At 32.4% G+C, this 14,414-nt stretch overlaps 1 long non-coding RNA gene across 1 annotated transcript; it reads left to right on the forward strand.

Moving 5' to 3' along the window:
- The first annotated feature begins 7,867 nt into the window (after positions 1-7,867).
- LOC125060460 lies at positions 7,868-9,705 on the forward strand. The gene is made up of 2 exons (XR_007118862.1): positions 7,868-8,923; positions 9,639-9,705. It is a non-coding gene; the product is annotated as an uncharacterized LOC125060460 (long non-coding RNA).
- Positions 9,706-14,414: the final 4,709 nt, after the last annotated feature.

The following is a 14,414-nucleotide window of genomic DNA, read 5'->3' on the forward strand; positions in this document are numbered from 1 at the left end:
TAGGGTTGCCTGTAAAAGAGGCCTATGATCGCGATAAGGCCACCCATTTCACCATGTTTATTTCTTTTATTTAAGTTTATTGTTAATATTATTATTTAATTCTTGTTCAAAAAATTAAAAATAAAGTTAGTATCGTATTTGTCACCATGGACTTTAAATAGCGCCTTTGTATTAAAGTGTAATTTGGTTTTTTTATACTTCTAGTAAAGATTTTTTTAAATCTTTACATTAATCTTAATTACCCATAACAACAAATGCTAGAAAAGTACATTCAAATGGAATGTAGCTTCAGCTATTAAATCCGAGATTACTCATTCATGTGCACTTTTAATTATAATTTTGATTTTTGTTCCTGTTTAGTTTCTTTTTCTTAACAACTATATGTAATACATATATTTTTGCACTCCTTGCCTTATGTAATTTAATACAATTTTTTTCTTTTCTCACAGTGGTTGCCTGGAAGCTCGCTGGATCGCTCGAAAGCGATAAGGCCGCCAGTTGCTCTCCGTTTTACTTAATTATGTCAATTGTGCTATATTTATGTACATGCAACGAAGTGTTAATAAATAAATATATAAAAATTTAATAACTTCTCAAGTATCCAACAAAGTGTCAATGTTTTATTATTTCTAATCTGATTTGGATCAGCGCCTGCTTTAAAGCAATACGGCTTTATAGCTTATAGCTGTCTGCGTCGCAAATGGCTCAAACCGTAATTACCATGAAATTATGTGATCGGCGAACACAACGTTCTATTAACGATGGTTGAATGAACTTGTTTGACTGAAAATACATTGTTAAATCATAATGAGACTTTACAGGTTGATAAATAGTCCCGAAACTCGTTGAGAGTTGAGTGCATTGTAATTATTTCAGATAACGCTTACAGTAGGGGCGTGGTTCAGTTTAAAAAAAGAATATTAAAGGATAGGAGAATAGATTCCTATTAAACAATTTAGCGGCATGTCATTTTTCATCACTAGAGACTTGTTATTTAATTTTAATAATTTTTAAATAAAACTATTTCTAACACAGGAATTATGCCTAAATGTCCTTTTTAGAGTAGTTATGTACCTCTCGGAAGGAGGAAATAAATGGAAGCATTTGAATAATTGAACCTTAGCTGGATATTTTTACAATAATACAATACAGTTATAAGCTAATACGTTAGCTTACTATAACAAGCGTAAGGCCTTCAATAATAAGTATCGATAAAAAAAATAGTATGTTAGTCATCGCCATCTAAAATATATTCAAAGGAATTAATCCTAAATCAACGCAGTCGCCGTGTTCGATAAAGTTCCGGTCCATAAGTCAGAAAAGTTAGAAATTAAATGGTATTAGCTTAGTCTAATCACTACCGAGGGAGCTCTCCATCTAGCTTTACCTCGAGTACCAACCCTTTCCCTGCACGCCCTTCTTTGAGAACCTTCTTGAATGCAAATAAGCATTTGGAATGCCTTTACAACGGTGAAGCGCTCTTTATTGAAGCCTGTTCGAACACATATACGATTTTAGTAATATACACCTCAACCACCATGTTTATTGTCTTTTGAAGGGTTTTATTTTTTCGCATAAGTATGTAAATAATACAGTATTTTATAATGGTAACGTCTTTTTTACACGCTTTATATTAGCTTCACCTGTATGTATGTATGTATGTATGTATGTAACCGACTCCTTCGGACTCGATTTTGACCCACTTTTAACGGACAGATTTAATTCAAACTTTGCGCACCTGTCAAAGATCGATGACAATGCAATAATCCGAAAAAAAAATGAAAAAAAATAAAAAAAGATTTAACTAAAAAAAAATAGTTTAGAAAAACAAAAAAAACACGACTATGGGTTGCTCGATAGACGAAAAATATGGCACAGAGCGCCCCACGCTTTTACACAATAATACCAGTATTTTTTGTTCATTACCATTTTCAGCCTAAATTAGGAATTATTACCACAACGCATCGCCATAAATATCGTGGACTTATTACAGAATTGTGTCGAGAAACCCCAAAAACAACAAAGCATTATTTGGTCGCTTCCAATAACAACTAAAATCAGTGGCGCTATAACCTCTTTAAGTCTGGGCCTCAGATTTCGGAATCTGTTTCATGATCATATTTTAATATGCAAGTAGGTGATCAGCCTCCTGTGCCTGACACACGCCGTTGACTTTTTGGGTCTAAGACATGTCGGTTTCCTCACGATGTTTTCCTTCACCGTTTGAGCGAATGTTAAATGCGCACATAGAAAGAAAGTCCATTGGTGGACAGCTGGGGATCAACGTACGACCTCAGGGATGAGAGTCGCACGCTGCAGTCACTAGGCTAACACTGCTCAATAACAACTATTCAATTGTTTTCTTTGTTATATTCTTGAAAGGTCAATTTACGTAAGAATTAGACTCTGTAGACGTTCGGCAATGGCTAGTACTAATAAGATTAAGAAAATAACGCCCTGGTGCAGTATAATTAGTATCGCTACCTCGCGGCGTCTCATTTATCCTTCCCCGTCGGGAGATGGGTCAGCTAGCAGTAAATCTACGAACCTGAGCGTTGTCTTTGTAAACTTGAAAATCTAATTACATTTACAGCTCTGCTTAAGTTCACCTTTCCTCTTGAATTTGCATTTTTACGGATTCGCTTAATGAGCCTGTTTTGCTTTGTATAGGAACGATTTAAAGTGGTATACAGTAAAGTATTATTGGTAAAGTGTGTTTTTTTACAACTTATTTTGCTTAATGCTAGTTCTTCTCTTCCATTCTACGCCCTAGATTAGGGAACTGGCACTAAATGTAAAATTAGAAGCATTGAATATATATTTCTTTTTTGACGTTCATAAGTGAACATAGTGTAACCTTTATACGTATATGATTAAAAGATTTTGACTTTTGAATTATGTTATTGAGTTAAAAACATAGACCACTGTTCTGGGTTTGGAAGACTGATTAATGAATCAGATACAGATGACTGCACATCTCTGTGCAAATAGCACTTTGAGAAGTAAGAACAAAAGTGGTAACAAATTTACCAAATACCAAGCAAGTTGTTATCACAAAAATCAACCATCAATGCCACATCTAGTAAAAAATCAAATTCGAACATCCGTGTTTTGCTTGGTTGACTGATCAAGTTTATTATGTCTACCCACATTTTTGGTGCTGTTCTGTTTTGTTATTTTATATATGTACCTACATCTGTGCGCTCTAATTTCTAATTTTTAATCTTAGTTTTAAATATGTGTTTCTCAGTAAGTGAATTTTGTATGCAATTCTTATGAGAAATAAAGTTATTCTTAAACCTAAAAAAATATTTTTCCTTTTAATACCGCCAAGATTTCAACTGCATCCCTGAGGTCGTAGATTTGATCCCCGACCGTGCACCAATGGACTTTGTTTCTATGTGCGCATTTAAGATTCGCTCGAACGGTGAAGGAAAACATCGTGAGGAAAGCGGCTTGCCATAGACCCAAAAAGTCGAGGGCGTGCGTCAGAAGGCTGATCACCTACTTACCTATTAGATTAACAAACGATCATGAAACAGATACAGAAATCTTTCAAATTGATTTTATTTTTTTTATTCAAGACATCGTCAGTACTAAAAATACATATCGCCATCCCTATTAATATTTTTTAAGGCCCTATGTCTATACTAACATCCGTAAATAAATAATTCAGTTATACTTTATACATAATTGAGTAGTTTCATTATGATACAGCGCTCAACAATAAAGCCTCGTGTTTATACAAAACGTCAGTTAGCACGCGCAAACATCTTTTAAATAGATGTAGATGTTTCTTTAAAATTTAATTAGTCTCGCTAAATTTAAGAGATGCTTTGAAAACTACGAACAAAAGTTTAAATGAAAGCAAAACTTGCATAAGTTTTATAAAAATATATTTTGCTGGTTAAAGCAAAGTTTAGAGTTATCTGAAAATGCTAAGATAAAACACACAAGAAAGTTTGTGTTGAAATATAATATTAAAGACGATCCATTTCCCTGTATTTTGATTATACGTTAAATAAGCATGATTAATGTTCTCATAGTTAGGTTTAAATTAAGAACTTAAAACTTTTAAGCAAGTATACAAATTTTTAAATAAATTAATAAATTATAAAATCCTTATTTAACACAATGTTTTTTTAGATCTTCCTCTATGTGTCGTAAACTTGAGGTTAATGGAATGAACCAAAAAGGGCATCAAAATAAAAGGAACTACTTGTAAAAAACAAAATACTTACGAAAGAGGTACTATTTGAATAATAGCTGAAGAGGGTAACCGATGTCCAATATGTCGTATTACGTATTTACTACAAATGTTACTGTCCAAATTTATCGTAATCTTTTGATGACCGGAAATAAATCAAACTTTCACCGGATTTGAATTCGCGTCTCTTCATAATATATAATCTGTATTTTTATTATACTTATAGTATATTAATTATGCCCTAAATTAATTATTTTATTAAAGCAGCTAAAAAACTCCCGTCGCCGTGGGAGGCCTCACCGAGTCCAATTTAATCACTGTAAATATGGAAAAAGTAAATTCAATTTTTCATGAATAAGATGTGTTTAATTTATCTTAAAATACTTATTACATAATTAAGGTTTTTTTTATCTATACCTTTTTACCTGAGAAGGTGACGTCATTTCCGTGACGTGACATTTCATAGATACTAAACTCGCTATGACATGAATTTAATAAAATGTATCTATAGTCGTATTTTTAATTAGACGAAGCCAACTGACAGTAGCTAATGTCACTTTGTAAAATAATGTTGCCATATTTAAAGTAATAGTGATGCGTTCAGTTCTTGTTCAATCAGATGAATGAACAATGAGTGTGAATAGTCAATCATTTCAAACAATAAAAGAATATTATTTCTATTTCAAAATTGTATAAAAGTGCTCTGATATAAGTTAGGTACTAGTACTATGTAACTACAATCAGTTTTTTGACGTCTTTTTGCAAAGCGCGGCGCGGCGACTAGTGCCATCACCGATCATTAATTCAGGGGTTTTTACTTTGTCACAACACTATTTTTATTTCATTAAAAACTGACAACACCGTAAACGTCAGTTGACTTCGTCTAATTAAAAATTCGACTATAGTGAGCATAACATGCTTTTTAGAGAATTGAATTAGACTTACTCGTATGTAACAAAGTCGAACAAAAGATATATGTATAATAAGATCAGTCAGAAGTAAACATTGTTATGATATTCATTCAAAGGTAAATCCTACGAAATTTGCATCAACAAGGAGTTTAGTTTATCTCGCTATTCGTGGGTGCGATTGCTGCTGTTCTTTGTCCCAATTGCAAAGTTGAGATTTTTGTACCGCATGATCTCATGGCGACATCAGCCCGATGGATATTGGGAGAACTACATCAATATTGCTCACTAAAACGTCGCCATCGGTATCGCAGTATGGAAGTCACAGAGAAAGGGTCCTGTATTATGTAAATCTTATTACGATAAAAAATCAATAATTAACCTAACTTTATTCTTTCGAATCTAACAACGCTTGTTTCTTATTATAGAATTTAAAACATAGTAACTAAAAACAGGTTTATACATAAGTTACTAATAGAACAAGTGAATCGCGCAGCTAATTAAACCAAACCATATATTATTGCAACGATATTAAACATTTAGGTCTTTTTGAAAATACTGCACTTGTTTTTGTTTTAATTTGTTTAAGATACGTTGTTTACGAATTACGCTGCTACGCGCGAAATATCAACAGGAATATTTATATTTAACACGTAGATTTCTCACATGATTCAACACTAACTTCCGCTTGCCCACGTGAATTTCTCGTACTTTGACAAGATTTTTTGCCTCTTCAACAATAATTGTTTTATTTTACATTAAAACATAAGGAGTTCATGTTAACTTATGTTAGGTTTAAAAAAAAAACATGGCGATTAAAAAGAGTGGCGGAGAGGTTATTGCCAGTTCTTCTCTTCCGTTCTACGCCCTTGATTTGAGAACTGGCACTAAATGTAAAATTAGAAGCATTTATATGTATTTCTTTACAGACAAGTCATAAGTGTACAAAGTGTTACCAATATGATTAAATGATTTTTGAATTTTGAATTTTTTTTAGGATATACATAACAAACAACAATGATTTGATGATTGTTAATAAAGATTTTCAGACGTTTTACAATTTAAACTTTTGTTTTGTAAAGATTTTACAGGTTGACTGAACCCAGCGGTTATTATTACACTTGAATAAGCCGTAATATTTTCGGTAATATGCATACATAATGCTCTTTATCTTTTGGAAATATTCCAACTAACCATGCATATAACTGAAATTTGTTTAAAAATACAAATTAAGCTAGTTAATTGAGTTGGTATTACGAATATCACAGAGCCACAATATAGTTATTTTTACGTGTATATATATATAGTTAGCGTATAAAACTTTTGTTTTGACTATAATACGAAATGAGTTATGTGAACTGATATAAAATACCTTGTCATCATTAAACAAAATGATTTACTTGTGTTTTGCAGTACCAGTTAATATCGATCGATATGTATTAATTTGGTATGGAAACAGAATAAATATTTTTTATAGGATAGGGAGACAAACGAGTCATAGACTCGTTTGTCCCAAAAAGGGCAACCCATAGACATTCATTTTGGTAGGCCGGCCCTTTTGAAAGGAGTATGCACTTTATTAAGTTTGTCTCTCCCAAAGAAGACCCCTACCGATGTTTATTCCACAGTTCGCTATTTCGCATAAGACTTCCAGCCATCAAGGTGATGCAGATAAAATTTTGAAGTATATAAATTAAAAATGTAAATTATTAAGTAGTTAAAATCAATAGATTACAAATAATCTTCTTCACATTGGCAAACCACCTATATACGGCTTTAAACTGTCTAGACGGCCTTTGTACGATATTAATTATCATAATTAAGTTGATATTGAAGATAGAATATGAATATGAAGATAGTTCAAAAACCATACTATATTTGAATAGATCTAAAAGATTATTTAATATTAGTTGATTTAACTCAAGTTTCGCGTGAATATTCATTGACACCAATAATGAGCACTTAATAATAGCGGCTGCATTACGATGCTAAATTATTTATTAAGTCGATTCACATTGTTGCCTGCTTTAAAATATGCTTTAATATGACATTACAAATTTATATAAAAGGCTATATTTAATTCCAAAATATAAAAAAGTCCAGCCGGTCGGAGTCGAGAAAGGCTTTGATAAAAAGGTTAAAGGTTGGTGGACTCAGTTTCCGCACTTTGACTCTCACTAGGTCCGTTGTGCTTAAAGTCCTGGCTAACTAAGCCAGCCTAGCTCCTTCTAGAAGCACAGATGTCTCCTGGGCATTTCTCGCAGGCTTCTCGGAGTGACCACACTGCTCCGAAAGGCTTTGTATAAAATTTATTATAACATTAATATCGATTTGTAAATAATAATTCAATTCACGATTCAAATGAACCAATAAATTAGAAATTAAGTATTCCAATCGCCTTAATATGATTTACGCTTAAACTTGCATTTAATACTAAAGTCCTCTAAATTGCTTTTCGATATGGCTTAATGCATTATAGCGATTTAACAGCATTTACAATGTAATACTAAAAGTAAAGAGTTACATTTTTGAACTACATCGAAATATAAAAATATTATATTGGACAGTTCATTTATTGAGAATCTACTAGACGATGACGAGTAAATTCTACATTAAAATTATGTTTTTTGTTTGTGTAAAAGACGTTATTGGTGTAAGTATGTTTATTCGTTTAAATAAGTAAGGTGTCAGTAGATTTAACTTAATCTATCAAGATCAACGGAAAAGTAGAATCAACAAAAGCTAATTCGGTATAAAATAGTCCACGTACAACGGATACAGTTCTCACATGAAACAAACAGAAAGTTTATGCAAATTGGGCTCCTTTGTATTTGCTGGATTAAAATATTGCGGGAATTAGTTGTGTGTCAGATATCCACTTGATTTTACACTAGAATTTGTTGTACGGCTTATCTGTGGTGGTTTGTTGCTGTATATAGTTGGATAGTTTTTCTTTTAACATTATTAGTCACATTTAAATCTTGCGCGGACAAAAAGGTGTATATTTTGAAGAAACAATGATGAATTTAAATATTATTTGGTTTATATATAAAAGATTTTATTATAAATAAACCGTATATCATCCCAAAACTAAGAATAATATTTATTTGACATTCAAACCCTATCACGTATCGGTTATCTCTCAGACAACGTCAGATCATTGTTTAATTATTTCTCATGCATTTAAAAACTCATACTTTCAAGAATAATTTTATAATTAAATATATTACGCATTCAAAATATGCTAGGATACTTTTTGCAACCTCTTCAATCATAATCATTATTATTTACGTAAATCATAACGAATTATGCACCTAAACCTTACAGAATCACGCTATGTTATTGTAAAAACGTTTCTGTTTACAATTTATCGCATACATACCGGTGAATTCAATTTATAACAAGGTATAAGTTTATCAATATCAAAATAAACCATTAAGCTAATACCAGAAACAAAAGTTCAAGGTTTCGTTTCTTAAAACAGATACAAGTAGTCTGATACTTTATCGTCAGTTATACATTTGAGCAAGATGAATTACGTTGTGTTTGTTTTACTCGTGATATTTAGTGCAAATGTGCAATCTAAAACATATACAAATGACCAAACAATTGGTTTTAATTTCGAAACATCACAAGAAGAGGAAACTGTTCGTCTAAGTCGTTCAAAAAGAGATGATGACTATTCTGATGAGGGAGGCTTTGTGGCAGCGCCTGGACATAGTGGTGATGACGATTTTATAGCGAATATACGGGATTGTGCCGATGGGAGTACTCGAGCTCCATGGGGAAAGTGTATTTCGTGTACAGAGTGAGTCTTATTATATACTAGCTGGCCTGGCGAACATCGTACCGCCTAACAGTCGATTCTTTATTTTTTTAAATACTTATTCTGCTATTCGGAACACGGTCTAGCTAGTAAGATAAAAAAAAGAAAGTTGATAAGACAACAAATATATTATGTCAAAAAATAAGTATGGGAATATAGAAAAGTGTTTGATTAGACATTTTCACTCAATTTTTTAAAATTTTTCTCTCCGTAAGAACCATCCTCGTACTTCAAGGAATATTATAAAAAAGAATCAGACAAATCGGTCAAGTCGTTTTCATGTTATGTCGTGACAACGGAAAATGGGTTTCATTTTTATATATATATATATAGATATGGGTTATTAAAATAATTTATAGGAAAAATAAGTGATATTTGTTAAAATGCTTGAGTAGCTTAGGAATTTGTTTGGAAAATGCTACTTGGATAAATATACAAGTAATTCTAAATCCAGTTGTTTAGATTAATATATATACGAGTAACCCGAATATTGAAGAAGAAATTAAATTGAATTGTAGAATATTATCGATTATTCTTTGTTCTCAAACCAATCTTGTTTTAATCAAAAATTAATTTGTTTTGTTTTGATATTAAGCGGTCGAACTTTATAAATTGTGTTGTTGTATGCATATATATATATGTAAGCCATTAAAATTTGTGTTGTGATATAGACATTATAAGAACACTTTTGTTCCAGATATAAAAGAAAATTCAGAAGAATTGGTATGGGCTGCTGAAAGATAAATATAAGTTAAGCATTTTCATCTTGAGTTTCTATTAATATGTACTAAGATAACCCGCCTTGATAAACCTATACACGAGGTTAATGTGATTTAAATATAATATGTTAAATGACTTTACGTAGTTCTTGGTAAAAATTTAATTCAATTGTTTTCTTGTGTTTTGTGTGTATCCAATAATTAATAATTTATTTTTAAAATCATATCTACATTTTTTGTAACTTTAAGTCTCTATTATATGCATGATATTATTATGTAGCTACTAATGTACTGTTCTCTGGACAGTTAAGGAAACAAACATCCCCATACTAAGTCTAGTCATAAGGTTATAGGTAAAAAACCGTCTATCATTGAAATTACACACATTGAAATTACTAAGCACTCTTTAATGGCATGGTGTGACAATACCAAACCTTGAGGTCGTTCTGGACTGATCAAGTTCAGGTCTTTGAGGTCTTACCATCATCCAGCTGCAGAGACTTGCCGAACAGGGGAGAGTGAAGGAAATTGTGTGGTACTACTCACACGTCCTTCAAAAGAGTGCGACAGAAGAAGAAGAATACGTACAAAATTGTGGTTTATTTTTCGTTAAAACCGGCTTAAGTCGTAGTTTTAAATAAGATATTTTTATTTAAGATTCACCAAAGACTGACCATATATTGCTCAACATTGACCTTGTCAACAATTTTTTATTTCCTCACATCAGTGTTTAGTGATATTTGATGCAAAAAATCACCTTAAATTCAAATCAAACAGCCACAAATAATAGACAACTTTTTATAACTCGAAGGTCATTTCACATACGTCGATAAATATACACCAAGTCCAGGCTTCTATCAAGGAAGTGATTAAAAAGGGCTCGTATTTCTTTAGACTAATGACGTCGATGCGACAGCCTTTTGCCCCTTGCATTAAAAAATGGTTTTCTTTCAACCCCCTTTTCGCATTTGAAAGGGTCCTTTATTCAGAGGCTTAGCGCTCGACGGTATTCAACGCTATAAGAATTTTGTAAACGTTTATATTTGTACATTTTGCTTCAATAACGATTTATACAGTTTTTAAGGGTGTGAAAACTTTTAAAACGCTAGTGGTATGCAGATGGTATATAGAACTTCCTAAATTAAATTAAAAGGCCGGCAACACACTGGGGAGCCCTCTTCCATTGTGAGTGTCCATGGGCACTCAATATCAGACGAGGCTCCTGCCCGTTTGCCCCCTATTCTATAAAAAAAGCTTTGTACGTTTGCTCAAACCATACCGCGCGGCTTATATTAAATAACAACCCCTGTTAGGATGATTGGTACTGTGGAAGAAATAATGCTCATGATCTTTAGTTTAAATTACCTTACCATAATATTACAAATTCCAAAGAGATAATAACATTTTATACTTTATAACATCCTTGACGACGCCGTCCAATTCATAAAATGTGACAGGCTCAAAGGACATGTGCACCGAATGACGGACGACAGAACCCTAAGGTGGTTAACCTTGTGGTAAGAGAAAGACGATAGACCGATGCTGCGTTAGTGGATTGCTAAGGACCTCGAAACAATAGGGGTTTGAAGTTGAATGCAAGAAGCACTAAATAGATTGCGATTGGGACATATAGTTGAGGACAAAGGGCTGTAGCGATTGTTGATGACGATGATGATTAACATTTCATGACACGAGATATTTTAAACATTATGTTTTTATGTAAATAATCTGTGTATAAAGTACGTTTTTATAGAATCGTTCAATTGTTCGTAGTTTAAATAATAACATTAATTATGTTGGATGTGTGGTCTAAAAATATCACTTTTTATTTAACTTCCGCCGGAACTCAAACTATGATTTTCATTCAATGTATTTCATATATTTGTACATTGGTTTTCGTTTTATTTCCACACAATTTAATCTCTATTTCACCAAATATTACGCGAATACGCTTCGAGGGTAACAATAGCGTTGAGCAATTTAACGACGAACCAACTTTATTATGCAATTTTCTTTCAAATAAATCTATAGAAACAATTTACGTTTTGTATGTTAAAATACAATAACACAGTTTCAGTTCTGTGACATTTGAAGAGATGAGCAGAAATAATCACAGCAAAATCTCGGCAGTTGGTACCAGTAATTATACCTTTAAAAAAAATATATAATAAATCGTTACCGTACGAGCCGTGTCAATGCAAATTTCATCAACACCACCATGATGGCTGGAATTCTTCCACAGTCCGTTTCACAAGGCACTTTCTTTTGCGAACTAGCGATCAGTGGAATCGACTCCCGGTTGGGTTTTCCTTAAGAGACGACCTATAACTATTCAATGGTACAGTGTAAAGGCCGGCAACGCACCCACTAAAATGGCATGGGCTGCGATGACTGCCCTTTATGGGCGTCTCGTAGGCTCGTTTGTATTATTAAAAAAAAAGCAACCAATTGGCTTGTTGCTAGCAACGTTAACCGTTATCAGTTTTAGTTATGTTTTGTTTAATTTCTTTAAATCAACTAAAATATGTTCTGTGAAGAAGAGAAAAGAAAGAATCTACTATTTTTTTTAAAGCGGCTCTAGTCGCTGTTCGACTAGAGTTCGCTTTATTATGCCTATACGTAAAATAATGTTTGTAGATGACGGCAAATATGATAATCAATATACCTCTTTCATCATCATTACCTATGTAATATAAGACCACATTTTAATTGTTTAAGAACAAAATTAAAACGCTGACTATTTAAACACAATTTATAAAGCACTAGCTGGCCTGGCGAACATCGTACCGCCTAACAGTCGATTCTTTATTTGTTTAAAATACTTAGCTAGTAAGATAAAAAAAAGAAAATTGATAAGACAACAAATACATTATGTCAAAAAATAAAAATTTACCTTCCCGGAACCCCTCCACTAACATTTGAACTTTATGATATGGTATTAAAGTTCAAATTGACTTTTAAGTATTATTACGAATATTTTGTATGGGAATATAGAAGTGCTGTTTTAAGACTTTTTCTCTAAATTTTTTTTATTTTTCTCTCCGTAAGAACCATCCTCGTACTTCAAGGAATATTATATAAAAAAATCAGACAAATCCGTCAAGCCGTTTTCATGTTATGTCGTGACAACGGAAAACAGGTTTCATTTTTATATATAAGATTTAGCTTCAACAACATGTATTTTTTATAACATCATTCAACATTACGATCTAGCCTAGTTTAGGACTAATTATATATAACATAAGTATCCAATAAGAATACTTACACCATTAAGGAGACACTGTTCTTGTGTTCTATATTTCCACTTACCACTGTTTAACACTTAATACAAACTAAAAAGTTCACTCACACTAATTCCCTAGATTTTCAATCTTCTAACTAGGCCCGTGATTCTACTATGACTACATAAATACACAATATGTGCAAATTGAAAACTACACCCATAGATTACGAAGTTACAATTCGCTGCAACCGTACTACGAACTTTATAATTCAAATTGTTCTCAACAAAATAAATAGATCTAGTTTCAAACGTTTAAGCTATTAAAATAATCCATGAGTGTTTCGCAATACAATTTGTTCTAGACCACGTCATACAGCTTAGCCCAAATTAAAACTGCAACCGTGAGCGAGCGGTTGACCGAGAAACTTCGACTGCAGGGATACTCTGTAAACTCATATCCTGTTGAACTGAGACTCCAGGTTATATTTGACGTCAAACATTTGTTAAATTAATGTCATCAGTTTATATAATAAAACAATTTAAATACTTTTATTGTATCAATTTCAAATTAAGAACTTTTGTCAATGTAACAAGCTTCAAAGAAGGTATCAAATATCCATTGCCTCCGTGCGTCTTTATCCTTCTGTGTAACATAGTTGTTTAGCTTATAAGCTCATCCAAAATTAAAACGCCGCCTCGAATAAAAAAAAAATCGGTTGTCTGTAAAGTCGGTTTACTGAAGTTGAACGTGACAACGTCATAAGAAAATACTAATGGAATGGTTGCATTTTTCAAAAGATAATTTTAATTTTATTTGTTTGAAAGATATTTTGTATGGATATAGAGAAGGAGATAAATGGAATCACAATTGAATTGATCAAGTTACATTTATTTGTATAAATACAATTATGTCAATTTTTTAACGAACAAACGCTGCCGAACGTGGAGGCCGATTGTGCCTCTTTGTCGCTCGTTCCGCGCTCTCGCTTGCACTTCAACGAACGCCTCAGAGCGAGGTAACGCCGCATGCGTCAAGTTTTGTTGTTTTTTCGTGCGTGCAACCGGCTCCATCGAATTATAAGACGTTGTCACGTCAAAACACATATCATATCCTGTGACTAAAGCTATTATTGACACAGTATCAATTCAAAATAACTATTACATCTGATGGCGATGTATAAATTCAATATTTTATCTGTATTGCTGGAATATTACGTGCTTGAAAAATTTAATATTGATATCAGAACCGGGCTTGGAGATGCAATGTTATGGGTAGGCCTGCTAAGCTTTGACTGATATTTTCAATAATATATATTCATTGGTTTGTTCATTTATTGGTTAGTCAGCTTTCACTGTCGCTAAGAACCCACATAACATTTCCACTTCATTTTATTTATTTATAAGTTCTAAAACAATGTGTATGTATTAAAAAATACAAGGAAATATGACAACACAAATTTAACACACAAACACATCAATTGTATTATAACATAGGCAAGTGCTATAAAGGGTAAATATTGAACAAGCAACC

Source organism: Pieris napi, chromosome 21, assembly GCF_905475465.1.
Source record: "Pieris napi chromosome 21, ilPieNapi1.2, whole genome shotgun sequence".
NCBI lineage: Eukaryota > Metazoa > Arthropoda > Insecta > Lepidoptera > Pieridae > Pieris > Pieris napi.